Source organism: Wyeomyia smithii, chromosome 2 (assembly GCF_029784165.1).
Source record: "Wyeomyia smithii strain HCP4-BCI-WySm-NY-G18 chromosome 2, ASM2978416v1, whole genome shotgun sequence".
NCBI classification, from domain to species: Eukaryota; Metazoa; Arthropoda; class Insecta; order Diptera; family Culicidae; genus Wyeomyia; species Wyeomyia smithii.
In genome coordinates this window covers 130,481,505-130,509,239 of record NC_073695.1, presented here as the reverse complement: position 1 = coordinate 130,509,239, position 27,735 = coordinate 130,481,505, and the positions used below count along the sequence as shown (strand labels likewise).

The window sequence follows — 27,735 nt, the reverse complement described above, 5'->3', positions numbered from 1 at the left end:
CACAGTTGGTTTCTTGAGCATGGCAGAAGAGGACAAGAGATTGGGTGAAAAAAATAGACTGCGTTGCTCGTGCCGGTTGAATTCACTCTGGTGGAATTCGTTCGTAGCTACACGAGGACTACATTTTTGCCCGGTAGGTTTTTTTTCACCTTCCGGACTACTCACCAGTGGACACTGTTGTGCACTTCTGCGTTTTCTCTGTAGAGTGATTCACCCCTCTTGTTTCTATCAGATGTGGGGTGAGCTGGAAGTGTGTTTGTCTCTCTGTAAGCTGGTTGAGACACTTTGGAGTGAGAAAGAAGCAGTGTGGTGAAAGCATTTGCTGCACGCAGGCACATACTGGAAGGGAAGTGCGCGGTGAATTTTTTCTCCTCTCCTTTCACATACTGAGGAGAATGACAAGCATGGCGGCAGTCGGAACCCATGCAGAAAAAATGCTTAAAGAAATAAACCAAAGCATTTCTAACATTGCCAGCAGCAACGAAGCCAGTACAGCTGAAATAAAAAATACATTGTCATCACTTTTCGACACACCTTCGGACACCACATCAGCTGTTGAAGCGGTGGCCAAATCGGCAGCAACAGCAGCAGTAGCAAATATAGCATCAACTACAAATGCAACGACAGACTCACTCAATAAATTACAGTCAGGTTTTTTTTACGCGGGAGATACGTACCTCGTAAAAAAAAACCGCGTTAATTCGAAAATCCGCGTAAAAAAAACCGCGCTAATTCAAAAATCCGCGTAAAAAAACCGCGTTAATTCAAAAATCCGCGTAAAAAAACCACGTTTTTTAAAAACTCCGCGTAAAGTAGTCCAGCAAGAAGGGCTTTAGAAAAAACCCGAGACACTCTAGAGCCAGTATTTAATGCAGTATTTAATAGTCCTTTTTGACGGTCATTCCGGATCTTTCGGTGGGCGGAGGGTATGTTTTGGACTATGCCTTTTACTAGATTAACAATTAAACGTTTTTGGTTCCAAACCCACGTTAATTCGGAAATTCGTAAAATTTTTGCCTTTCTCCTAGAAAGGTATAGCAATCACTGGAAAAACCGAAGGTATAAAAGTGGTCCCAATGGCCGAATGTCATATACCACTCGACCCCTTTCGACGAACTGAGCATTTTCTGTATGTATGTATATATGTATATATGTGTGTATGTGTGTGTGTGTGTATGTGCAACTGTTTTTTTCACTCACTTTTCTCAGAAATGGCTGGACCGATTTTCATAAAATTAATTGCAAATGAAAGGTCTAGTCGCGCCATAGGTTGCTATTGAATTTCATTGTAATCGGATTTTTAGTTTAGAGGTTATGTATCAAAATGTACAAATCACGAAACATCAATATCTCAGAAACCACACAACCGATTTCAATAAAACTGGTTTCAAATGATTGGGCTATCTCCAGAACTCTTAACTTTTGAATTTCGTAATGATTGAACATATGGTTCAAAAGTTATGTAAAGAAAAGTTATCCTGAGGTTGTTTAAACTCACTCATTTTTCTCAGTGATGGCTGAACCGATTTTCACAAAATTAGTGTCAAATGAATGGTCTAGTTGACCCATAGGTTGCTATTGAACTTCATTGCAATCGGATTGTAACTGTGTCCGTTGTTCATAAAAATGTGAAATCACATAATGAAAGTAAACATATTGACTTTCTCCTAACGATCACTGGCTAATTAAAAGGTAGAAAAATGATTGGAATGGCCGAATGTCATATACTATTCAACTCAGTTCGACGAATCGAGCATTTTCTGCATATATGCATGTATAGGTGTATATGTTTGTGTGTGGGTGTGTACGTGTGTATGTGCACCTTTCTTTCGCACTCACTTTTCTCAGAGATGGTCTGACCGATTCTTTCTATCCTGGTGTTAAATGAAGGGTCTATTTGCCGCTTAGGTTGCTATTGAATTTAATTGTAATCAAACTTTTAGTTTTGGCGCTGCGACAGAATGTGAAAAACGCTCTTATATCTCAGAAGCTATGAACATAGTTGAATTCAAAGAAATGGGCTTTCAAACCCTTAAACAATGAATTTCATAATGTTTAAGCATGTGGTTCGAAAGAAACGAAACCCGCAGACTGTTTAAAACTATAGCTACGATCAAAATATGTGTCCCCAACATCATTTAAATTTGATATTGTACTATTTCAATGTTTGCGGCCTTGCTCGGAATTGAAGTTGAAATAAAAAGTCTTTTCTATCATTTCACTTTTTGCCTTTCTCCTAGAAAGGTATAGCAATCACTGCAAAAACTAAAGGTATAAAAGTGCTCAAAAGGGCCGAATGTCGTATACCACTCGACTCAGTTCGACGAGCTGAGCATTTTCTGCATGTGTGGGTGTAACGCTCTCCCAATCTCACTCGATTTTCTCAGAGATGGCTGAATCGATTTCAATGAAATCAATTGCAAATGAAAGGTATAGTTGCCCTATAAGACCATATTGAATTTTATTGTAATCTGATTTCTAGTTTAGAGGTTATGTATCAAAATGTAAAAATCACGAAACATCAAAATCTCAGAAACTACACAACCGATTTGAACAAAATTGGTTTCAAATGAACGGGCTACCTAAAAACCCTCAACTTTTGAATTTTATGAAGATTGAACATATGGTTCAGAAGTTACAGAAAGAAACGTGTTCTGGAGACTGTTTAATCTCACTCATGTTTCTCAGAGATGGCTGGACCGATTTTCATAAAATCAGTGTCATATGGAAAGTCTGTGCCCCATAAGACCCTAATGATTTTTTTTTGCGAACGGATTATTACTTTTCCTGTTATGTTTAAAAATGTGAAGTCCTGCTATGAAAAGAAACACATTCTGATGACTACTTGGGCTCACTCACTTTGCTCAGAGATGGTTGACCCGATTTCCACAGAATTAGTATCAAATGAAAGGTCTAGATGCCTCATAACACCCTATTGAATTTTGCTGTAATCGAAATGTAACTTCGTCTGTAATGTATCGAAATGTGAAAATCACGAAACTTCATTATCTTAGAAACTACACTACAGATTTGAACAATATTGATATCGAATGAACGGGATAGTTAAGGGTTGACTGGTGAATTATGATTGAACACGTGGTTTCAAAGTTTGACTCCCCCATACGTTCCCTTTTCAATTGATTGTAATCAAACTTAAGCAACCATTATGTTTTAATTTGTAAAACAACGAAAGTCTATTATCTCAAGTATTACATGACTTATTTGAACATAACTAGTGTCATACAAACGAGTCATCTCTCAAACTTACAAATAACAAACTTCATAAAAATTTGATATACTGTTCAAAAGTTTTGTAAAGAAAAGATATTCAAAGACTATTCAACACTATAGCTGCTTTGATCAATATATATGGCCTCAACATGATTTAAATGTGGTATCGTACTATTTGAACGTTCCCGGTATCGCTCGTGGTTAAATTGTTAGAAATGAAGAGTCATTTCTTATATTTCGCTATTTCTGAAGCACTAACATTGCGTCAAATTTCATATTTTATACTTTAATTACAACATCAATATTTTAGAACCCAAAGAGTGAATATACCTTTTTGGATTTAAGCATTCATGTAAATCTATTTTTACAAATAATAAGTTCGAATGATAAGGCTGAGTCTGACCGCTAGGTGGATTAATTTAGGTTTTTTTGAATTAGCGCGGTATCGCGTAAAAAAAACCGCGTTAATTAAAAAATCCGCGTAAAAAACCGCGTTAATTCAAAAATCCGCGTAAAAAACCGCGTTAATTCAAAAATCCGCGTAAAAAAAACCTCGTAAAAAAACCGCGTAAAAAACCTGACTGTACTTACTACCCTAAAAAATAACCTAGCTGAATCTAGTGCTGCCCTTACACGTGACGTTAAGTCTCACATGGAAGAAATGGCAAAAAGAATACCTGCACCCGTCAATGTCCCGCTGGAAACGCACTCATCGTCTATCCCAGCGCAAGCTCATCAGAACTTCGTCAGCAATAAAGAATCAACTTCTGGCTGGCGCTTCATTGGGAGTAAAAAAATATGGAAATGTGACTGGTCACAACATGACGCAAAGCAGCGTTTACGTCGTCTACAAGAAAAAAAGGAAGACAAAGCCAAGCAAAGGCGAAAGCAACGGAAGCAGCAAAACCATAGTACCAACAACAGCAATAACATTAGTAGCAGGAACAACAGTACCATCCGCATAAATAACAACAACAGTAGCAACAAACAACATCATTAACCACAGTAACAGCAACAACAACGGAACTGGAACCATCACGCAGCGCAACACACCACCTTCACTTTTACCTCTTGACAAGGAATTATTGGCCGCAGCACGCATACATTTCTCTGGACAACAAAACAAGGACATTAGAACAAAATTCATCAATTTTCAAAAAGGCGAAACTATCAACCCGTACAGAACTGAAAAGGTTCGCACTGGCCAGACTGAAAATGTAAACAACAATAATAGCGTGACTTTGCACGGAATTCCCTACTCTATACACATAGTAGCGTCTCCAGTTAGCTTAGAAGTGGAAAACGTTAGGATATAAAGCCTGAGAAGACTTTTCGTTTTAATTATTATGTGTCATTGTCCACTGTATATTCCATTGGAGATTTCAAAACCTCTGGAATCGTACCTACAACCAGGGTTGCCAATGTTCCAGTTTAAACTGGATTCCTCCAGTTTTTTTCAAGTGATCCAGTCAAACAGTTTATTCCCAAAATCTTCCAGTTTTTTCAGATATTTGCCAGTTTTATCCAGTTTTTTATTCACTCAAGCTCCTATTGGTTTCCGGAAATATTTTTAAAACGTAAGTTTTGTAGATTGATAAATTATTTTGACAATTTCTAACAGCTTTTTCAGTATTCTATCTTCTCGCACGAAACACGATCTAATTAAAGACTGCATGACATGGTTGAGATAAACCCAAACAAATTTATCACACCGTGAAAAAAATCTTCTATTTATTTTTTGTGGCGTAGCCAGGGTTGCCAATGTTCCAGTTTAAACTGGATTCCTCCAGTTTTTTTCAAATGATCCAGTCAAACAGTTTATTCCCAAAATCTTCCAGTTTTTTCAGATATTTGCCAGTTTTATCCAGTTTTTTATTCACTCAAGCTCCGATTGGTTTCCGGAAATATTTTTAAAACGTAAGTTTTGTAGATTGATAAATTATTTTGACAATTTCTAACAGCTTTTTCAGTATTCTATCTTCTCGCACGAAACACGATCTAATTAAAGACTGCATGACATGGTTGAGATAAACCCAAACAAATTTATCACACCGTGAAAAAAATCTTCTATTTATTTTTTGTGGCGTAGCCAGGGTTGCCAATGTTCCAGTTTAAACTGGATTCCTCCAGTTTTTTTCAAATGATCCAGTCAAACAGTTTATTCCCAAAATCTTCCAGTTTTTTCAGATATTTGCCAGTTTTATCCAGTTTTTTATTCACTCAAGCTCCGATTGGTTTCCGGAAATATTTTTAAAACGTAAGTTTTGTAGATTGATAAATTATTTTGACAATTTCTAACAGCTTTTTCAGTATTCTATCTTCTCGCACGAAAAACGATCTAATTAAAGACTGCATGACATGGTTGAGATAAAACCAAACAAATTTATCACACCGTGAAAAAAATCTTCTATTTATTTTCTGTGGCGTAGCAGTTAAAAAATTGTTAGAAGAATTAGATACTAAAAGATAGCGATAAAATAATTGAAATTTAAACTTCACTGATGTAACGGAAGAAAATGCTGCGTCAATACTTTTGTTGAAGATAAAAGTAAATGAAAAAGCTCTATTTTCTTAATTTTGAGGTAGATTGATTGCGTAATTTTAAATTTTGCTGCTGTTAGAGGAAAATTCCCAGTCCATAATTCAAAAAAATGTAAGCCCGAAACAAAACAGTTCTGATTAAAATGAGTAATTTTGTGCGAAGAGTTATTTCGTTAGTTGCTGTATTCGAAACTGACACTGGATTCAGTTTCCATAACAAAAAAGCTCTCTCAAAATCATTTTATTGCTTTTTTACAAATTTATTTGGAATCCAGTTTTTTCTTCAGCCTTTTTCCAGTTAAATTGAAAATTTTATTGGCAACTCTGCCTACAACCCTCCTTCCTCACTTTAAAAGTTCTAGTTTATATAGAATAGGTGTACAAACTTTGTTACATTCCATAAGTAATATCAGTCATTGTAAATTTCCATCTAACAGTTGTTAGCTTACTGTTCTCAAGCTTTTAGTCATTATTTCAAATAATACCATAGCTAGACAACATACCCTATGTAAACAATGCAAGTGTTTTGGTGTGTACTGATATAATTTTGTCGTGAATGTAAATTCCGCACACTGTACCGTTCATTATAGCTTGGCACAATCTCACCCCAAAAGGGCTCGAAAAGAGTACAGTTTGGAAAAACACTATTTTCTGAGTCAACACAGGTTCAATGCGCAATATTTCCTCAACAAATTGAAGACGACATCCTAACGTACTAGCTGAGCAGTAAGTTGATGTGATTACTTGATCGGGTTGGTTTACCTGAGACATTTTTGAATAACGTTATTTGCGCATGTTTTTCACCCTGTACTTTGGAACATTATTCAAGTCAAACAGTTCACTGATATTATCTATATTTCATTTGAAATTGTGAATCAATATGTCATCTTTCATAAAGTATTGGATTTGAGGTATTAGGTTCAAGAAATCTCAAGTAGTTTAACAAATAAACATTTCCCGTTTTGGCTTAAGCACACCCCGGCAGACGGTACACTAGAATTACATAGACTTACTGGTGTTGAACCATTAGAAGCTATGTCAAATAAAATTAACAATTTTCGACAAAAATCGTTGCAATCCTCAATTGCTACGATAAGCTCTCTTTATAGCCAATTAGTTAGCAATTAAGTTAGTTGTAAGTTTACTTCCCCTTTTCTGACAAGTAGGTTTAAATACCTACGAATGATAAGTCCTAATTGCGAAAGCAAACAAATCTTAACAATTAAAATTACAAATTTCTAACAGTGTTGAGAAGTCACCATTTGTGATTGGACACACATACTCATTATTTACTAATATTTATCATAAATACTTAAGCTACTAAAAATTTCCCCCCCTTTAAAAAAAATATATATAGTTTCTGCATTAGTAAAGGTCGCCGAAAGTCCAGATTTGTATGCTGAAGTATGCTACTTCCAGATGCATTTCTCCAATTGTTAATCAAGGGAACAGAGCAATCCACCGTTTTACGTTCGATCTACCCACTTTTACCAGTACTGGGCCAAAATAATCAATCCTCACGTAACTGAAGGGGCGGACATGGTGCGTCAAACGTGCCGATGGCAGCGGTGCCATTGGTAGTATTTGAGGCTTAGCTCTGCGTAGTTTGCAGAATTGACACGTTCGTGATACTAATTTCACCATCGTCCGAAGTCTTGGAATCATATATAGCTGTCGCATTTCATTGACCACCGTTTCAGGATGACGGTAGATACGATGGTAATAATCAATAAGCAGTCTCGTAACGGAATGGTCTTTTGGGAGCAGTATGGGTATCTTGTGTCGAAAGGTAAATGTTCTACCTTCCTTGCGCGACTACCTTTTCGTCTATAACCGCCATAAATTGGTACAGGCTACTGTCCTTACTTATCGTTTCTGGGTAATTTGAAGGCAGTGTGTCGATTGTGGTCAGAATCCCAATGGCTGACCGCTAACAGGAAACCGTAAATTTTCTAGTCGTATGAAGTAGAACTGTCATTCGGGCTTCTCCAGTTGTAGCTATCGTTGTCTCTACTGGATGTGGACACTCTTCTCCGGGAAGTTGCAGGAAAGTTGGCTCAGCAAACCATTTGCTCTCATCGCTGAAATACGGTATTCCACCCCATTTGGTAGTCTCATCTGCTGAGTTAAGTTCGGCATCTCCATTCGGCTACGCTCGACACCTCCAGAATTTCTCCAATTCGGTGGGCAACGTATGGTCGATAGATCTGTTTAATAGAAACTCCTGTCGATCGGAATACGGGGATGTTCCTAAACGTGCTTTGCGAGCCTCGCCCCAATCACACATCTTTTGAGCTCCAACTTGGGCACGGACATCGGTTTGACTGGTGCTACTCTAGCTTTACCTGCCAGCAAAGCGCACTGACCTTTGGCACTGTTATTCATGGTTTGGATGTACACAGCTTTCTCGCTGGCGTCAACAAAGACGTGCATCTGCGCAGCATTGTAAGTCTCAGCCAGCGTTGCCAGGTATCCAGATTTAGCTGGATTATCCAGATTTTTGAACATGTATCCAGGTAGACAGATTTGATGTCCAATTTTCCAGATTTTTCATGAATGATCCAGATTTTATCCAGATTTTATTTTCTCCGTTCCGCAAAAAGGTCATCACTTCAAATTTGGCGCGAAATTTGGCAATTTTGTCACCTCAAATTTTACGTACCCCAATACTTTTATCCGAAGAATTCTCGCCAAACATGTGAAAAGGGCCCATGTGCCATATGTGAACAAGCCAAATTTTCTCGTTTTTTGATTAATACAAGGAAATCTGCCCTTATCAATAAGCTTTATTGATAAAAGAATTTACTCTTAATCAAACAATCTTATTTGTACGGGTAGATTAAGCTTGTATTTATCAAAAAACGTGAAATTGTGGCTTGTTTACATATGGCACATGGGCCCTTTTCACATGTTTGGCGAGAATTCACTTTTCATCCCACGAAATGACTTCCAGATTTTTTTTTTGCCTTTTCCAGATTTTTAAAAAAATGACCTGGCAACGCTGGTCTCAGCAGTGGCTCAAGTGAAATAGCACCTCGGAATACGAACAGTACCGATGAAATCTATCATCTTGATCCACTTTTGCCAAAGGTCCTGTCCGCCAAAGGTTTTGTATTAGTATTTTTCCATGTACTATAAACGGTGACAGCAGTCCTAGTGGATCGAACAGGGTCATCACTCAGTACACTGTAGTACATACACTCTTTGACCAAGCGTAAATATATGTCACTTTTTGACAGATGAAATTTTGACCAAATTTTGGTCAAAGATAATTGTTTGTCAAAATTATTTGACAACCTCATTACACTTGGAAAATATTTGACAGAAAATTATTTGGTCAAATAAGACAATTCTAAGTCGGTGTCAAACTGTTTTTGATCAATACACTATTTGACGGTTTATGTCAAACTTTTTCAGCCGCTATCCAGGTAAGTTCGGGGTTTGCAAGTTCGCTTGGTTGATTTCTCGGTTGATTGATTGTCGTCATTACACTGACGGTTGAATATTTTTTCGGAAAAACGTCAAATATTTGACCATTGGCCAAATAGTGTACTACAGGCTTAGGCGTCATTCACAAATTACGTAAGGACTTTTTTCGAAATTTTTGACCTCCTCTTCCCCTATAACAAGGCTTAGTAAGATATTGCATTACCCCCCTCCCCAGTGATGGAAACGAAACGAATATGTTGCAATTATCATTTAATCTCCACATGTACTGTACACATCATGAAGTTTATTTGTATATTTGTGTATAAAATTCATCTGACTTAATGAACTAGTATAAAACTAATATATGATGTTAAAAACTTATACGTGCTAGCTTCTTCTTCAATTTAAGGAGAAACCTCATTGAATCCAAAAATGGCCGACTTCGAGTCACCACTTCGAATTTTCGAAAGCACAAGACTCGGAAATAGTTAATGCGTTCCCTGTGAAAATGCTATTTTATGTTTGCTGTGGTGTAGCAAACATAAAATAAAATTTCATAGGGAACGCAAAGGGTATTTCCGAGTCTTGTGCTTTTGAAAATTCGAAGTGGTGACTCGAAGTCAGCCATTTTTCGATTCAATGAGGTTCCACCTTAAACGAAGGTTCACCAAATTCAAAACATTCCTCCACTCGATTAAACATACTAATGCATGAGGCAATGGGTTCATTGCGACCGAAATTCGTGCGAAGATAACGGTTTGTCAATAGTGATGCAGGTCGTAAGGCTCTATGTGGTGCACGGAAATTCAACAACGAATGAAGTTTGGGAGAATCTACTTCACCATTCAGTAGCTTCGCCACAAACAACACCTGTTGCATCTTGCGGCGACGTTCCAAAGTATCTAGGTTGAGCAAGCAGCAGCGGTCTGAGTACGGGGGCAGATTGTCGGGTTGTCGCCAAGGCAGGTCACGAAGAGCCATACGTATGAATCTTCGCTGCACACGTACTATACGTAGATTCCAATGGAGCTGGTGGGGCATCCAAACAAGGTTTGCGTTTTTGAGGACAGGACGGACAAGAGCACAATACAGTGATTTTAGGCAGTACGGGTCTTTGAAGTCGCGTCCGATTTTTGAAATGAATCCTAGCTGACGGGTAGCTTTCGAAATAGCTATCGTGCGATGACGATCAAAAGTCAGTTTAGGATCGAAAGTCACGCCAAGATCCTTTACGTATTCAACTCTATTCAGTGTTTAACCATCTATTTGGTAGCTGAATATAGGCGATTTTGTGCGATGAAAAGTCATTACTTCGCATTTAAGAATGCTGATTGTCAAACAGTTTAATTTACACCAATACACGAACGAATTTAACATATCTTGTAGACGTCGACAATCCTCGATGGAACGAATCGTCAAATATATTTTAAGGTCGTCAGCATAAAACAGCCTACAACCAACGCCAAGTGTAGCAGCAGCGTCACTGAAAAATAAAATAAACAACAGTGGTCCCAAATTTCTGCCTTGAGGTACACCCGATTTATTGGCGAAAGGAGGCGATAATTGTGATCCTAGTTTTACTCGCATAACTCTATCGCACAAATATGAGCCTAGCCATTTTACGAACTGTCGCGAAGCACCCATTCGCAGGATTTTGTCCAACAGTATTCGATGATTAATACGGTCGAATGCAGCTTTCAGATCCATATATATCACGTCCACCTGTGCTTTACATTCCAGTTCATTAATACAACTAGAGGTGAAATCTAGAAGATTCGTAGTCACCGAGCGGCCAGTCATGAAACCATGCTGGTCAGAGGAAATGTAGTGTCTAGTGCTACGTATAATAGCTGCACTTACGACTAATTCAAAAAGTTTTGAGCCAGCAGATAAACTAGTAATGCCACGGTAATTTTTGACGTTGCTGTGGTCACCACTTTTGAAAACTGGAAACATAATAGAATTCTTCCACACCTCCGGGAATTTTCCTGACGTGAAGGACTTGTTAAAGTTGCAGCATAGTGGCTCAGCAAGCAAAACGGCACAACGGCAAAAAATTACAGCGGGAATCCCATCTGGTCCAGCGGAATAAGACGTTTTTAATTTTTTTGCTGCAGCAATTATCATTTCTGGAGTAATTTCGAAAACATCTAGATCAACACAATTGGCCGGAACATTCTGAACAGCGTTCTCAACGGTTTGTGCAGTAACAGGATCGGAAGCAAAGACCTACGAAAAGAACGTAGCAAACAACTTACAAGCATCCGATTCAGTTAAGGAGGTAGATTCATTGAAAAACACTTCCGACGGAATTGCAGAGCTTTTCCTTTTCGAGTTTACGAAGCTCCAGAACTTTTTTGGGTTTCTTTGCAAATTAGCCTGAACGCCCAGAACATACGATTTATACAAACTAGCATTTAGCCGTCGGTACTTTTCACTGGCACGTTTAAAGTGGTATTTTGTTTGAACAGTTCGCCATTTACGGTGTTTACGCTGATATATGTTTCGAAGTCGTTTCAAGCGCCGTGTATAGACCGCGACTAAACTTGAATCCTCCCAACACATAATGAAATGATGATATGATGCGTAGGTTTCTGGGAGAAAATAGACACATGACTAGACTACATCTGCTCTGAGTATCGATTCGATCGTTGCGTTTGTCTCTCCATATGCCGGCAGCGAAGGAAAAAAATCACCTCTAGCGATTAATTAATAGACATAAAACAAGCCTAAGATGCGTTGAAATCGTCGTCAGTATGCGAAAAACAAAGTATCGGTGCTGGTGCACTCTCTTTGCTTTCCTCTTTACGATATATTTCTATTCATTAGTGTATACCACAACACGTGGTTCTCAATGTGCACAACTCGGTATATGAAGTTATTCGTCTCTGTTACACAGAGGGATCAGAACTTGTTATATCCTTATTCATTTGACTCATGAATATGATTTTTTGTCAGAAAAAGAAAGAAAATGACAGTGTATGCCCTCCTACTCTCGCTTAAACTCAACCGCTGCCGAAGTAGTCCCTTCCCCCACACATTCCCTCTCACCGCACCCAACCTCTGCTGCTGTTCAGGCGACATAATATTCTCCTGTTGCTATCTTTTCTTCCCCTAACTACCGGCCTATGGAGAGACAAACGCAACGATCGAATCGCTTCTCAGAGCTGATGTAGTCTAGTCATGTGTTTGTTTTCTCCCAGAAACCTATGCACCATATCATCATTTCATTATGGGTTGAGAGGATTCAAGTTTGGTCCCGTCCCGGCCTGTACACTTCGTGAAGTGCACAAGTGATGAATAAACGACGATTGCATCATATTCGTTTCGTTTCCATCACTGTAATGCCGGTCGTTAGGGGAACAAAAAATAGCAGCAGAAGAATATCATGTCGCCTGAGCAGCAGCAGAGGTGTGGTTCGGTGAGAGGGAAAGTGTGGGGAAAGGGACTACTTCGGCAGCGGTTCACTTGAGCGAGAGTAGGAGAGCATACATTGTCATTTTCTCTCTTTTGACGTAGAACTACGTCTCTCAGGAAGTTCGGCTACATAGGGGTGTGAAGTGATAATCTAAAACCGGAAAAAGTGAAAAATATGTCCAATTTCAAATGGTAATAAATCGGTTAGTTTTCGATGGATTTTCTTCGTTCTTGTACAGTCCCTCTACAATTATGGGTCAGTCAACGTGTTGCCTAAATTTTGAGAAATGAATATAAAATCGGAAAAGTTATCAACCACGAATGTTTTACTATCTATTTCTGTGTTATGATGTATACTTTCGATCAACAATTAGTTTCACTGCAGCTGATGTGTGTAAATTGGTTAAGAAGAAAAATAGTACTTGCATAGCAGAAGACACAATTATGGGTCACTTTTGGCGTTCAAGATTATTTAGTTTATAAAACCATCAAAATCCATCACAAAAGTTATTTTATTGTTGTAAAAGCTTGATAACAAGTTATTTTATTAGGCCGTGATTTATTTTCATGCAAAAGTAATAAAAATAGCCAAAATATGGACTGACCCACAATTGTGCACCGCAAAACTTGACATTACTACAATTATGGGTGAAGTGTCACTTATTGCACCGAGCAGAATTATTGTTTTTAGTAACATTTTTAACATTAAATCATTACAATCGTATGAATAAGGTTACAATTGAGTTATAAAAAATACCACTTTCAATGAAAATTGTTTAGTTTCGTGAGAATAGACGTATTTGCGTAAAAGTGACCCATAATTGAAGCTGACCCATGATTGTGGAGGCACTGTAGTAATAGATTGTAAAATCTTCTAAGATTCTTCCCAGATGCAGAAAATTGTAATTTTATCACTCAAAACATTGTGCTATTAAAAATTATCAAGCCTTGTTAAAACGAAAATTTCGACCTCTAATTGGTCGTTATAAGGTTGCTCCCAAGCACGGTTGACAGAATTATAGACCCAGTTATTCAGAATGTACTGTTTCAGCCGAAACTACTCATATTAGTTCTAGACAGCGACTACAATAATCCTTACTTAACAACAGTAGCTGTGACAGCGGATGGCATCAGCAGCAGTAGTGGTATCAGCCGCAATATTTGAGCCAGCTGGTGCAACGGCACTTTCTCTAGTAAAAGCTGCCTTTGTGCAGTAGCAAGCAGCATCAGTAGTAGGTACATTACTTCCTTTAATGAAAAGTTGCCGTATTTCGACAACACACACACACACGTTTTGGAATGCTGGCTTTATAAGTATATGGGCCGTCAAATTTTCCGTGTAAAAACAGCTTTCAACTGTGTTATCAGAAGAATGCCGTACCGACAGAGGGTCGGTACCGCACAGATGCGATCACCATTAATCCGATATGAAATTGAACAACAACAATCCTTATAAGGACAACAAACAAATTATTGAAGATTGATTATTTTCTCGTTCTGTGATGGAATTAAAAGTTAGATGTTATTTGAATCTGCATGCACTTTGACGGTTAAAACTTGTTTGCGTTGTATAGTGTTTGTTTCATTCCTGTTCATGTACAAACTAAAATTTTGTAGCAATTCAACTCCTCTTCTGCACAAAATTTTAAACATATTCAATACAAGTAATCCAACAAACAACCTTATGTAGTTCTACGTCAACCTTGCGGTCTTGGCTTTGCATTCAACCCTTGTAATTTTTCTGACAAAAAATCATATTCATTAGTCAAATGAGTAAGAACATAACAAGATCTGATCGCTCTGTGTAACAGAGACGAATAACTTCATATACCGAGTACTAACGACAAGCAATATATCGTAAAAAGGAAAGCAAAGAGAGTGAACCAACACCGATACTTTGTTATTCGCATACTGACGACGATGTCAACGCATCTTAGGCTTGCTTATGTATTCAAACTCGCTAGAGGTGATTTTTTCCATTCCCTGCCCCTCCCCCTACAAATCGTATATAAGATTTTTTTTTTAAGATAAAATTTGTCTTGAAGAAGAAACATATTTCAATCTATAGGGTATTCGTATATTATGTTGAAGTATATAAAACTGAAAATAAGTTAAGAAAGTAAAGTACATAATCATTAAGTTAGATGAATTTACTACTTCTTTAAGGTTCAGCTGTCGAGATCTTAGCGAGAAATTATTCAACAAATTTAATTCTTTTTAGTTTGCTAAGTTTAAAAATATAAAAATATTTTAAATTTTTCGGTCTTACGTAAGATTTTCTCGAATCCTCCTCTCCCCCTTCTTAAGCACTCGTAAGAAATTTGGATACCTCTCCTCCCTATCTTCCCCTAGACCCTTACGTAATTTGTAGATGAACCCTCAACACATTCATACGTAAGTAGATCTTTAGCAGAGTTTATGTTTATAATATAGAGTCGCGCAAACCGAAGGAACTAATTTAACGTCAAACAAGGGTACCAAACGAACAATGTTAATAAACAAGGTGATGATGTTGGGAATGGATGAAAGGTGTTGTAATTGAGCGTGATAAAGAATAAAAAAATTTCCGAAAATTTTTCAACTACACATTTGAAATCCAACATTAAATCTGTACACTGGTACAGTGACATTTAGCAATCTTTAGCAATAATCTTTTAAATTGTGTATCTCGTGCATTGACATGCTAGTTGTGATTTATTTTCACCAGATGATCAACACTTTTTACTTACTTTATTTATCTTGGCAATTACCTTATTTATCTTAACAATTCTTAACAGCCGATCGAGTTCGGTGATTTTGGTGACGAAGTCAGAGAATTATTTTAATGAAATTTAGTAAATGATGAAGATTCGCCGTAAAGTCGACATGCCGAAATTATTTCGCGAAATTTCTGAGTTTTCCGGCAATGAATAGGACTTGTAGGCAATGAGTAGGAAAAATTGTCTCAATTTATGACGTATGTAGTTTCCAGAGCGACTTGGAAATAATTTCGCTAGCTCAGAGAAATTTCACTTTCACCCAGAAATCAACTCTTAGACCCGGAGAAAATTCACGTTCACCCGGAGACCCAGAGATCACCTACCAAACCTGGAGACTTCATGTGAAACCCGGAGACTTCAGGTGAAACCCGAAGATGTGGCAACCCTAAATACAAGCGTATATTTAATATGTCACAGTGTAAGAATAATAATTAAAAAAGTGTCAACAACCTTGAAATAGTTTAGAATATTGTTGCAAATCTCAGGTTACAAATATATTACAACGGCAAACAAGGAAAATTTACTAGGATCAAAACACTCTTTCCATTATGGTGACGTCATCGCTTGTAGTCGATGTTTTGAAAACAACCGTGTTCTTAAAAATACTTAAATAATTGTGGATATATGAAATTTGCGTATTTGCAAAAAAAATCACATTTGAATACATGATTATAATACATACCTATGAACTATTACACACTGTTTTCTAAATGATTTTAGAAAAATTCAATCCATGGCGTACTATAATACAATTAAGAGATATTATCAGCTCTATATTTAATCACAAAACGATTTTGAACTATCGATGCCCACATTTATACATAAACTTTTTTTTTTCTAAAACATTGTTTGGTACCAATGAAACACACTGATTACGGGAAATGTATAAAGTCAACAGATTTTCGTAAGTTTTCCCATAGCGAAGAATAAATTGGAATCCATATTGACAGCACGCTCAAAGATAACTTATGTCAAATTCGTTTTTGCGGTGCAGCTACACTCGGACGCCACTTTTTACCTTGTAAATGTTTATTTTACTTTTCTCGGACTACACTTGTCTTGTTTAGGACTACACTTTTTCTATCCCGGGCTACACCCGAAAGACTTGTGTGAATTCGCCCAACAAGAAACGTACCCAACAAAATCGTGAAATATTTCATTTTGTTGGGTAGCTGGTTTTGTTGGTTTAAATCCGGATTTATATAAGCTGCGTGATTTTACCCTCCGGAACTCAACCAACAAAAACGAAATATTTCAACAGAAGAAAGCATAGAATGCAGCGCTAATGGTGGGCAGCACTGAAACTAAAAATGTGAATTAAACCAACAAAATTGATAAGAGATAAAACTTAACAACTAATTAATAGGCAAGATAGAGCAATATAATGAATTGGAAATGTCACTAGAATCCTAGAAATGTTGCAAAATATTGAGTTGTTCGGCCCAATTGACATTCCTGGTCACCAGGGTAGATATGAGAAAATTCAAGATTTTTCGATTTTTCCCCATATAAGCCTCCCACTTACCGCATATAGCAAAAGTCTGCCTACTGATAGGGAAATCTAATCGATTGGAGATGTTGACTAGGACCCTAGGCATATTGGAAAATATTGAGTTGTTCGGCCCAATTGACATTCGTGGTCACCAGGGTAGATATGGGAAAATTCAAGATTTTTCGATTTTTCCCCATATAAGCCTCCTTATCGCATATAGCAAAAGTCTGCCTACTGAAATTGACATTCGTGGTCACCAGGGAAAATACACCCGAAACTGCGACTCCGTCGGTTGACTAGGCAACGCAGTCCTAGTAAAGGAGCATGTTAAAATCAATATACTACATACATCAATCATGAATTGAATACGAACCGGAAAAACCGGCAATGACCTAGCCGACGAAATAAGTACGACGATTTGGATTCTGCTGGATAAGCTAGAACCCCGCCACTTCGGCATCATTGCGCTCCAAGAGCTTTGTCGAAAACGAAGGACGGTACGAAATCATTTGAAATGGTTTATATTATCGAAATAGGGACATCATCGTCAAAATATTTATTTCGAAGTATCGTTGCTTTTAATATGTTGGTATTTAGATGCCTAACGTCAATTATTATGTAATGAGACAAGAATAACATAATTTTGGTAGGTTCAGGTTTCGAGGCATGGAAACTGGAAATGCTCTCATTCATGGATCTCATGATTCTGACAGATATTCGGGAACATATTTGTAATAAGTTTCTCTTTTGTCGATATCACTATGACTATTTGGGCAGATAGTGCTCCCGAGAAAGCTCACCGAGCAAGAGACCGTGGATCTTGGATCACCGGGTCGGCTTGCTGCGGGGTAATCGGAGGGACTACGCGCGAAAAGTTGTGCAAAAAACTATTGGATTCCTAGGAGGTTTCTTTTGACCTTAAATGGAAAAACTGTTCATTCAATCTTTACTTTGTTTAATTACGTATCTAAGGGGGTGCGTGTGTGGGGGGGGGGGGGGGGGGGTGGCGCTAGCGGATCACTCTTCTTCTCACGGTACGTACCGGATACTTCGAAGGGTTCTGGTTCTGCTGGGCTGCGTTGCTGTTGCTGCGATGCTGCGTTGCTGGTTGCGGGGGAGGGGGAAAACTCGTTGCTGTTTTACGCTGCTCTAGTATGATGACCAAAATCGCAATGGCGGATGCGTGGTTTGGCGGGGAAGCAGGTTCTTCAGCGTCTTCCTCCTTTGACTCAATCGATGGGCCACGGACGAGACCGTATTGGCGCCACCGAGAAGGGTCCTCCTTTACTATCAGGGCCAGTTGTCCGAGGATTCCGCGGGTTCGTCGCTGCCCGGAACTCCTTTACGGTTAGACGTAGGCGGATTTCACCACCTAGGCCGACTCGTGTGAAGTGAGCGAACGACGAACGAATAAAATATTCGTTTTGGTGAAAAAACAGAAAAAAAGGTCCTACTCGGACATAAACTATTAGCACGTCATAGCTAAAGTGGGGTGGTATTCTTTACCTGAATGCACTCTTTCTTTGGCTGATATTCGGTACTCACTTAGCTTTTTTATATTTTTTCTAAATCTCTACTCACTTGCTTCTTACACGAACGCTGCGGTACTTCTGATCGTTTGACGGTTTTTCAACTCTTGATTTCCCTCCTTTCACCACCCATAATTTTCCTCCCTTTTCCTGTTACTTTTTGATTGCCCGGCGTCACTCTTTTTTTCAGGGTCGGCAAAATGCGCTCAAGGAGGCTTACCTTCCAATGTAGCTTCAGTTCGGTCACAACCTAACATCGAAAAGCTTAGCTTAGCTTGACTGACTGCACATATCAATGGTTGCACTCCGTGATTGATCCGAATCAGTAAAATTGTACAGTGAATCAACTGAATGGGGCTGGGAGTCACCGACCATTCTCATTGTACAAGTTTTAGTGACTCAATACTTTAACGGATCAATAACAACGCCGGCCACGTCCTTGCAATCAGGTAGGAAGAGGGTAGGGATGTAAGTGTGACCCTTGCTATTTGGAGACCGTGTTTATCTCTGCATCTCCACAAAGGTCACGGGAAGGAGGTGTTGTTAGTTGGGAAGGGTAAGTTGGATCAGGATTCACCTTGATAAGTGATGCGATCATACATTATCTCGTCGCTTTTGAAATATTACCGGTTTATTCTCCGTTCGGTCGGCTGATTAGAAATGCAAATTTGGTTTATTTATATTTGATAGCGATTTAAACTAGCAGACATTAGTAATGCTGTAGGGACCTGTAGCCGGCCCTGGTCGATCCCTAATCAGCGTGCAGCTTAAGCGCCGCTCCGTTAGGAGACTGCACGCCACGCTATGTTTGCCCGGTAAGACTCCCCTACGGGTCAGTCAAAGTTGCCATAAAGAGAAGGAATCAGGATCGGACCAGATAGGCTAATAAATTTAAGGCTCCAAAAGCGGGTAGAAAACCCTTCTATCAGCCGGCAGAAATTTTCAACACCTACGTAAACGTATAGAAAGATTGCGGTAAGGAATCACCCATACCTTGATGATATCATCACAAGCAAAGTCGCTATTTGCCGCTAGACGGCGCAAACATCTCGAACAATGAGCTTTGCTCGGCATTCAAATTCCGCCACGCGGAAGACACAACGAACCGAGCTACACGAATACGAATGACGTGAACATATTAGAACGTACTAAATCCTTCCAGTAAACACATTACATCATTTGTTTAACTAATCAAACCGATTATTGAAGACAACAAAGGACAGGTTTGTATTTTATATTACTAGCATGCTTTCATGTGTGTTGTATTGGTATAGAGCAAGATCGCGCCAAATCACCGATGGTCGAATATCGACCATTTTTGATTTGAATGAAACTTTGCACACGTATTTGGCTTAGCAAACTGAGCATTTTCCACAGATGGAGCGATTTTTTACACCCATGAGTTACATTCTAAAAGGGCGTATGCCTTTTGGCATAGGTTTTATTCGAAGCATTGTAGCCCAGAAACCGTTGGTCGTATAGAAAAACTGTCTGAGAATGAGTTGTAGGGAATTGAAAAGGCACCATAAAAAAAATCACCATAAAATAAATCATCAGAATACAAATATTTTGAAAAATGTTTAAATTAGAATTTTCATAAAAAAATTAATCTACCATAAAAAAATTATTTTTCATTTCTCCATCCTGGACTTTTTTTTTAAAGTTGCGTATTAACGTCAAGTTTCTTCAAAAAAAAAAATAAAAGAAAAATTCAACTCTTTTTTTTTTTAAATTGAAATTTAATGTTTATTTTTAATTTTTTTTGGTCAAAAAAATTTTTTTTGTACAGTGTATATTTTTTTATGGTGCATTTTCAATTCCCTACAACTCATTCTCAGACAGTTTTTCTATACAACCAACGGTTTCTGGGCTACAATGCTTCGAATAAAACCTATGCCAAAAGGCATACGCCCTTTTAGAATGTAACTCATGGGTGTAAAAAATCTCTCCCCCTGTGAAAAATGCTCAGTTTGCTAAGCCAAATACGTGTGCAAAGTTTCATTCAAATCAAAAACGGTCGATTAAATTTTCGCGTATTTCAGGCGATTTGAAATGATTTTGCTCTATATGTACTTAACTCTAGGCCCATCTTCTATTGTTCGTGTGCTTTTTCTCCCTACTGTGCTCGTGGACCCATGTGCTTTATATTTCAATCAGCTGCTTTATAATGAATCTGCAGTGACGTCACCGGCTTAAGCAAATGCTTGCACCCGGGTGTCTAATCTGGTAAGGTGGCGTTCATAAAAGTGGTTCTGTCATATTTGCGTGCACGCTAAATTATGCTCACCCTATAATTTAGGACACGGCGTTAGCATGCCGGTCACGGCCGACTTAAGTCGGGAAAATTATTACAGCATCTACAGGGCGTCCTTTGAGGAGGCCTCTTTGATAGAAAAAACGATACGACTCACCGAGACTGCTGCGACGGTCGCTGTTGTTGCTGCTATTGGTTGCTTCGCTGGATACTGCTACGGCTGGCTGCTGATGAAGATGTGAGTTGCTTTGCTGGCTACGGCTGGCTGCTGGTGATGACGATCACATGTGGCAACGGGCGTGCGATCGGTCGGCAAACGCCGATGGGGGATGAACTGCGGCGGGGATAAACTCGCTTCCTTAGTGCCGCTTACAGGGAGATATCTCGACCTGAAACGGACACTAGCTCACCGGAGGGCTCCGGTCTACAGGATGTCACAAGATGATGCGGGTTTTGGGAATACCGCGTGTCTTACGACGATGTAGCGCTGTCGGGAATTTCGTCCAATGGATAAAAAACCAGTGCGCGGTGCGCCTTTCGCTGTCCCTTTCCTCTCGTTCGTCGTGCAGATTTACCTATTCTGAACTTTCTTGCACACGTTTTGTATTTTAGCGAAACTATTGCACACTTTATCGACACTTCGAAATCTAATTTTGAATAAAGAAATTTAATACAACTCTACTACGTTCACATTATATGACTTACTATTAGAAACTCAAAGGAAAAACGCGGACAACAGACACACGCGCGACACTTCCGAAATGCTTGGCGGACTAGGACGAAATGAACGAGCAATGTAAGTCCTCAGATAAGGGAAGGTGATTCCGTACGACTTACAGGAAATACGTAATGTCCCGCCAACTTCTTCGGGTTACTTCGGAAATTTACGATTCTTTTGGCTGTTTCATTTTGGAATCTTAAATTGGCTCTATCTGTCCCTTTCCAACCTTTCTTCGAGGTTTCTTTAGAGACTATCGCGCTAAGTGAGTCTGAACGGGATTGTGAGCGGCTGACACTTAGAGAGAAATTATGCGATGGGATTGCGACAAGTGTACCGAAATAGCTAGCCTACATCTTGGCGCCAGCAGTTATGTTGATTTCGAAGTTACTAATAAATGCTACGGATACAGACCACGTGCGTGTGTGGTTTACTTCACTAGAGCACAAAACTGCTCAACATCCCGATTTTGAACCGATTCCAACCAGCGTACAAATACTGTTTGGGCCACTTCCAGTTAGTGGTTTATTTCAGTGTTCTGCTGAATGTTATGCTACAAGATGTGGTTCTGATTTACACCGACGTACAACCGAAAGGTCGTTCGTACCACTCACAAATTTGTGGTGTTTACTTGGGAGGAATGCGTCATATCATATTTGATTTTTGTTTATTTTTTCGACCGTATTAAACCGACAAATACTAAATCTGTTGTTGGGACTAGTGTTGTCTAGTAATTATCAGAAGTGTATTAGATTCTACCAAACCAACAACAGAAGATGCTGTTGGTGCCAGGCACACGTGTGCATGGTTCGTAACAAAAAATACAGTGAGGTATTTTTTTTAATTTTCAACAAAGATTTTTTAAACGAAGTGGTTTTTTTCACCGTTTTTGTCCACGCGTTAAACAGCTGCTATGAGTAACAGACTACTGTAACAGTTAGATATTTTTACACATTTTCATTTTTACACGTATGTTTACACTCTTATCTGTATCATCGGTGTAATGAACAAATTACTTTATTCAATACAAAATTTTCTATATATTTTGAAGGGAAGCCTATATATAACGAAACGAATCGAAATAATATTTGAATTGCCTAGTGTATCCGGAAGTATATCATCTACATTCACAATCATTATCTTTTTATACCACGATAGCCGTCTCCAGTATTACGACGATATACACTGGCCTTGTCTTCGTTGACGCGGGAGAATATTCCTATGAAATTCAAAAACTTGGCAACATTCATGAATCCAAAGCCCAAATATTAGACAAAAGTGCTTCAACACTATTTACAACATAAAATTCCCAATTTATCCTCGAAACGCCAAAGTAATCATGATTGGCTTTATATTTTTGAACTTGTGCCATAACGATCCTTGAACATATAACATATTTATCAAAAACTCTGCCTGGGAGCAGAGTAATTATTCAAAAGCTATAAAAGACATAAATAGGGATGGAGTTCAACATCAAGTTCGGTATTATATTGCACACAGATTCATCAACGCGAATGCACACAATTTCATACGATTAATATAATGTACAGCTCTTTATTCTTCATTCTCTAATGCAAGAAAGCAAGTAAAAAACAGCAATATCGTGTTGAGTTTCTCAAAATAGTATTCTCTACAAACTACCTTTAGACATTATCCTTCTTTTTTGCTTCCTTTAGCAATTAGCGACAGCGCGAAATTTTGAACTACCCAATAGTTTCAGGATCAACACTCGAGAAGGTATCGTTCATCTCGGAAGCAACCCCCAGGAGTTATTAATTTGGCCCTGATTTCAGCCCTTTCCGAACACTGTGCCACGTCCACCTCTATCGCGTGGATCGGCCATCAAAATGAGAAAAAATTCACATCAGAATAGAAGAATAAATAAAATAGTAGGAGGGTGGTATCCAACATACGACCGCATAGTTGACGTAGAACTACAATAGTTTTATATTTCCCTTTGAGGCTCTGTTTGATTTGAGCTCGTTTTACTTTTAGCACGGTTCGATTTTGGCACACATGTGCCAAAAACGAGCGATTATGTCTTATCACATTTCCTAGTTTTCTTAGTTCCAAAGAAGGGTATTTTGGTTCTTTATGTTGCCGAAGCAGATGACCGGAATCGGTAAAACGGTTCCTGGAATATGACCGGAACATATGCCGGTAATATAATGATCATGATCTAAGCAGTACTAAGCCTCTAATTACTCGGGTAGTAATATCAAGTATCTAGGTCGTCAGCTTCAATTCATCAAGCGACACCTCAAACGACTTGGAACTAAAACTATTTTATTGGTGGAAATATTTATGAAAAAAAGTCATGAAAAGAGAATCGTTCATTTTTGGCATGGTTCTATCTTGGCAACAGGAAAATTCTGCCATGTCTTGTTTGGCAAAATCGAACGGGGTCTGTATTTTGATTATTTATTTGCAGCACTCTATTTTAGAAGAAAAAATATTCTCTTCAACATTGATGAATATCTTTCATTTTTTTTTCTGTGTGGACTCAGTACTGCGACCAGAGCTTAGATCTATTGTGATATTGCCCAGGTGTTTTCTGTACTCGCACACTTACACACTTAATATTATTAGCAGTAACACTATTGAAGTAAGTGATACGCTTATCATTCATATCAGTGCTACCTTTCCGTTTCAAGCTTACTGCTCTACTATACCGAGCCACTGTCCATCCTAACAATATCGCCTAGTTACAATTCCCTGGAGAGAACTTTCATATGTTACTCACACCAGTTTTATTATAATAGGGACTTTTTTTTTGATAGGAGGAGAGTCAACAGAGGTACTGTAGAATCCAAATTGAAGGGAGGGTACGTGGTGGGGAGCCTGGGAATAAACCCATGCTAAAGTCCTTTGACAACCAAATGGCCTGATCCTACTAAGATTCGAACCCACGACCACCCGCTTACCAAAGCGGACTCTGTAACCTTGCGGCTACGGAGCTCCCCAATACCTTTCATTCTAATACAGTCAATTTTCTTTAACCCGTAAAGACCCGGGACGGAACTTGTTTTTTGAAAATGCTCGTTCTCAGAACTAGAACGGCCGATTTGGAAAAACTTGGAATTTTATTCAAGAGGAATAGTTGCTGCTCTAAAGTACGTTTTTTCATGGAAACCTGATTTTCTCAGTCTCTCACATTAGGTTTCAACTTAGCTCTTCAATTTTCAAGCTCTAAGTTTCTAGAGTAACGTCTTCTGAATTCAAAGATGGTGAAAATTTATTCTAGTATGCACAGATTTAGAGAAAAACGAGTTTGAATTCACTGAAGTATGAGATCTTTTGAAAACTTGATTTTCTCCAAATCTGTGCATGCTAAATAAATCTTTAACCATCTTTGGATTCAGAAGACGTTACTCTAGAAATATAGAGCTTTGAAATTGAGGAGCTAAGTTGAAACCTACCGTGGGAGATTGAGAAAATCAGGTTTCCATGAAAATACGTACTTTGGTGAATTTGAACTCGTTTTTCTCAAAATGTTTGCATGCTAAAAAAAATGTTTCATCGCGTATGGATTTAGGAGACCTTACCGCAAAAATGCAGAGCCTAAATTTTGGAGAACGGTTTTGTTGTTTGAATTTTTATAAAAATACGCCACGTTCTCATAACTGGTAACTCCAGGTATCGATTTGATCCAGTCATACATTTTTTTTTATAATTCATATGAAACGTAGTTTCTGGTCAACCCCCTACAGCCCCTTAATAGTCCACGTTGTTTATGGTCGTCCCTATACTCACTGTTTTATCATATTATTCATGTGGATTATTCGTAGATGCGCTACTGTTTATTTAACAGGTATTAAATTCAACTTTTTGTTTTTGGCACAATCTCACCCCATAGAAGGGGTGAGATTAGGCCAAATTTCATTTAATTTTAGCAAAATTATAGTTTATTGTAACTTAACCATATTTGCGGCAGTCGTTACCTAAACATTCAAGTGTGCACTGGCGTGATTTAGATCAAACTCATTGCCTAAATGTGTGCATTACAAGCTAAGGAACAAAAACATATCCTTTTTTGGCACAATCTCACCCTGGCAGACGGTACTAAAAACTTCAATTTTACTTTCGTATGACGAAAACACAAAAAATCTCGCATTTTCTCACAACGGCCGGCCTAGCGGTAAATTGTGAGTATGAGCGAATGTTGGTCTACTAGTGGGTCACCATTCCTGAAAATATCATTTTTGGGAATTTCCTTATAGTGGAGTAGTAGTCGAATAAGTGACCTACACAACAAGAATACAAAGCAAATTATTGAAAAAATCGAATTTCCCAAGAACGGCCGGCCTAATGGAAAATTGTGTCTATCAGTAGGCAGACTTTTGCTATATGCTATAAGGAGGCTTATATGGGGAAAAATCGAAAAATCTTGAATTTTCCCATATCTACCCTGGTGACCAGGAATGTCAATTGGGCCGAACAACTCAATATTTTCCAACATGCCTAGGGTCCTAGTCAACATTTCCAATCGATTAGATTTCCCTATCAGTAGGCAGACTTTTGTCATATGCGATAAGGAGGCTTATATGGGGAAAAATCGAAAAATCTTGAATTTTCCCATATCTACCCTGGTGACCAGGAATGTCAATTGGGCTGAACAACCCAATATTTCCCAACATGCCTAGGGTCCTAGTCAACATCTCCAATCGATTAGATTTCCCTATCAGTAGGCAGACTTTTGTCATATGCGATAAGGAGGCTTATATGGGGAAAAATCGAAAAATCTTGAATTTTCCCATATCTACCCTGGTGACCAGGAATGTCAATTGGGCCGAACAACTCAATATTTTCCAACATGCCTAGGGTCCTAGTCAACATCTCCAATCGATTAGATTTCCCTATCAGTAGGCAGACTTTCGTCATATGCGATAAGGAGGCTTATATGGGGAAAAATCGAAAAATCTTGAATTTTCCCATATCTACCCTGGTGACCAGGAATGTCAATTGGGCCGAACAACTCAATATTTTCCAACATGCCTAGGGTCCTAGTCAACATCTCCAATCGATTAGATTTCCCTATCAGTAGGCAGACTTTTGTCATATGCGATAAGGAGGCTTATATGGGGAAAAATCGAAAAATCTTGAATTTTCCCATATCTACCCTGGTGACCAGGAATGTCAATTGGGCCGAACAACTCAATATTTTCCAACATGCCTAGGGTCCTAGTCAACATCTCCAATCGATTAGATTTCCCTATAAGTAGGCAGACTTTTGTCATATGCGATAAGGAGGCTTATATGGGGAAAAATCGAAAAATCTTGAATTTTCCCATATCTACCCTGGTGACCAGGAATGTCAATTGGGCCGAACAACTCAATATTTTCCAACATGCCTAGGGTCCTAGTCAACATCTCCAATCGATAAGATTTCCCTATCAGTAGGCAGACTTTCGTCATATGCGATAAGGTGGCTTATATGGGGAAAAATCGAAAAATCTTGAATTTTCCCATATCTACCCTGGTGACCAGGAATGTCAATTGGGCCGAACAACTCAATATTTTACAACATGCCTAGGGTCCTAGTCAACATCTCCAATCGATTAGATTTCCCTATCAGTAGGCAGACTTTTGTCATATGCGATAAGGGGGAGGCTTATATGGGGAAAAATCGAAAAATCTTGAATTTTCCCATATCTACCCTGGTGACCAGGAATGCCAATTGGGCCGAACAACTCAATATTTTCCAATATGCCTAGGGTCCTAGTCAACATCTCCAATCGATTAGATTTCCCTATCAGTAGGCAGACTTTTGCTATATGCGATAAGGAGGCTTATATGGGGAAAAATCGAAAAATCTTGAATTTTCCCATATCTACCCTGGTGACCAGGAATGTCAATTGAGCCGAACAACTCAATATTTTCCAATATGCCTAGGGTCCTAGTCAACATCTCCAATCGATTAGATTTCCCTATCAGTAGGCAGACTTTTGCTATATGCGATAAGGGGGAGGCTTATATGGGGAAAAATCGAAAAATCTTGAATTTTCCCATATCTACCCTGGTGACCAGGAATGTCAATTGGGCCGAACAACTCAATATTTTGCAACATTTCTAGGATTCTAGTGACATTTCCAATTCATTATATTGCTCTATCTTGCCTATTAATTAGTTGTTAAGTTTTATCTCTTATCAATTTTGTTGGTTTAATTCACATTTTTAGTTTCAGTGCTGCCCACCATTAGCGCTGCATTCTATGCTTTCTTCTGTTGAAATATTTCGTTTTTGTTGGCTTAGTTCCGGAGGGTAAAATCACGCAGCATATATGAATCCGGATTTAAACCAACAAAACCAGCTACCCAACAAAATGAAATATTTCACGATTTTGTTGGGTACGTTTCTTGTTGGGC

The 27,735-nt window shown here is 38.5% G+C and overlaps 1 protein-coding gene across 2 annotated transcripts in view; it reads right to left on the bottom strand.

The window, feature by feature from the left end:
* LOC129722623 (calcium/calmodulin-dependent protein kinase type 1) overlaps window positions 1-16,361 on the bottom strand; it is a 91,957-nt gene extending 75,596 nt beyond the window's left edge. For both annotated transcript variants that reach the window (XM_055676221.1, XM_055676220.1), the window contains exons 1-2: window positions 16,191-16,361; window positions 16,060-16,118 (exon numbers count right to left, since the gene is read on the bottom strand). The gene's annotated coding sequence lies outside the window, so the exon portion shown is untranslated. The remainder of the gene's footprint in view (window positions 1-16,059; window positions 16,119-16,190) is intronic.
* Between the last annotated feature and the right edge of the window lie 11,374 nt (window positions 16,362-27,735).